The sequence below is a fragment of the Asparagus officinalis genome, chromosome 10 (assembly GCF_001876935.1).
Source record: "Asparagus officinalis chromosome 10, Aspof.V1, whole genome shotgun sequence".
NCBI lineage: Eukaryota > Viridiplantae > Streptophyta > Magnoliopsida > Asparagales > Asparagaceae > Asparagus > Asparagus officinalis.
Genome location: NC_033803.1, coordinates 35299892 through 35302082, shown reverse-complemented (window position 1 = coordinate 35302082; position 2191 = coordinate 35299892).

Sequence of the window (2191 nt, the reverse complement as noted above, 5' to 3'; positions counted from 1 at the left end):
CGGCAGCCTATGGTGACGCGCCATAGACGCGGCAGCAAGGGGTGACGCGCAAATAGTACAGTAGCCTTTTATGTGAATTGTTGACAGTTTTTAACATCTCTTGGAGGTCCACGTGGCGGTATATCAGAAAGAGAATATGTGCTGACGTGTACAAGCAGTTAAACCACGAAAAAAGTGGTTAAAAGTCGTGGGAGGATGGTTTCAAACATGATGGAACGTGGCTGAAACTGCTTCTTTGGCCGCGCCAGTCCATACTGACGCGCCAATAGTCGCGGCAGCATAGGCTGACGCTCCCAAAGAACGTATATTCGATCAGTTATTTTGCCTCCATTTCCACTGTTGTGCACTCCTATCCCTATAAATACCTCCCTAGACACGAAACAAAGGACAGAGAGTAGATCGGAGCGTAAAGACTTGGGCTTTTGGAAGAGATAGAGAGTCTTCATCTTTCATAAATAGTGTTTGGTGATTCCTAGAGATCTAAGTTCAGACTTGGTCTTTGGAAGAGTGAACATCTTACATCGATAAGATATTCGCTTCAAATTCCTACTTCGATAAACGAAGGAAGAATCTCTAAACCCCCTCACAATCTGTGAATCGGTGGTCCACGAGCCAAAGCACTCCCGGCACAGGCAAAGTCCCACAAAACAAAAGTCGATAAACGATTTTTTGTGTTATTTTCTCGAAAGTTGTAATTTTCTTATTTTTCATTGTATTTCATTGTAAACGACTGAAGTTTAATGAAATCATCAATGGAACCGATTTTCGACGAAAACAGATTGGCGGTTGAGAGACGTGGCCACGATCGAAATTGATGGTCCAGATCGCTCTCAACAGTTCGTTTTTCGGCGGTTACAGAGGGACCGTCGAAATAGGGAATGGGTAAGGCTAGTCGAAACGTAGAACCCGAGTTGAAATTCACGACTGAATCTAACGGCCGGATTCGAAAGCTACGACCACGATTCGTCATCGAGCGAGGCGCACAGAAGTGACGTTGCTTTGTCAAATCGCATTTAATGCAACCTGACAAGCCCACGCAGGCTTAGCTGGAAAGCACGAAGCTTTGCCGGCGAACACGTGGCTCGCCTCCCACCTATTCGAAGTTTGCCTGAAAGAAGGGTTTCGCCTGCGAACACATGGCTCACTCTCCACAATTTTAAATTTTGCCTGCTCAAATGAAATTCTCCTGGCAATATCTAGCTCGCTTCGCCAAGTGAGAATGAATTTTGCCTGAACAACTCGTTTGTTAGGAACAGTTTACCACTGAAGGAGAATCTCGAGTGGTCCGACTCAGCTAAAGTTTCAAACTGCCAATGGAATGGTCTCACCTACACAATCAGACCTACCAAGCGGCACAACGCATTGATGCACCCTCCGGATGCACCCGTGGGTAACGGTTGTTTTAGTTAAAGTTGTTACGATACAACCAAACTGTAACCTAACAGTTATGATTAACTCAAACCCATGCCTCAGACGGCTAAAGGTTAGAGCAGAAATCATAGCATTAAGCCTAAGGAAAACTACTCAATAACTCATCATACTGAGGAGAATAATATGACTAGCCCGATTCAAACGGTAATCGGTAAAGGCAAATCAAACCCGTTGATAGCTGGGGGTCTGCTAAAAATCCTAAGAGAAACAAAAGAAGGAAAGTATATGCACATAACATTGAGTAATGAAAAGCATAACACTCCATTCAGCCAATATTAAAAACAACTAGAGTTGTGATGAATTGTTTCGACAAGTTAACAACAAGCTATCCAAACATAGTCGTAACAAAACAACGCAAAGAAACAATAAAATCCTAGGGATTAATCATCTGTCAACCCTAGCTCATCTCGATCAGAGAGGCGAGTTCAGATTTGATCTTGGTTGCTTTCTCCGCCCGATCCGCTCGAACCTGGTCTTCTGCCTCCTTGCGGATCCTGGCCTCACGAGCAGCGACAGCAGAAGAGCTCTCTTGACGGAGTGTCTGGAGAGTCTGCATCTCCTTCTCGACAGCATCACGAACGTCCGTGCTTCTAAGCCACAAATCCCTCAGAGTCGCCTCTTCTACCGTCAGCTAAGCCTTCATTCGGGCGATAGCGGAGGTTGAAGCGTCGATTTCCGCCTGTAGTAGACTTTGACGGTGGAGCAAATTTGAAACGAGGCCCCCTTGATCCGACAGCTCCTTCTCTCAGGTCTCCCACTC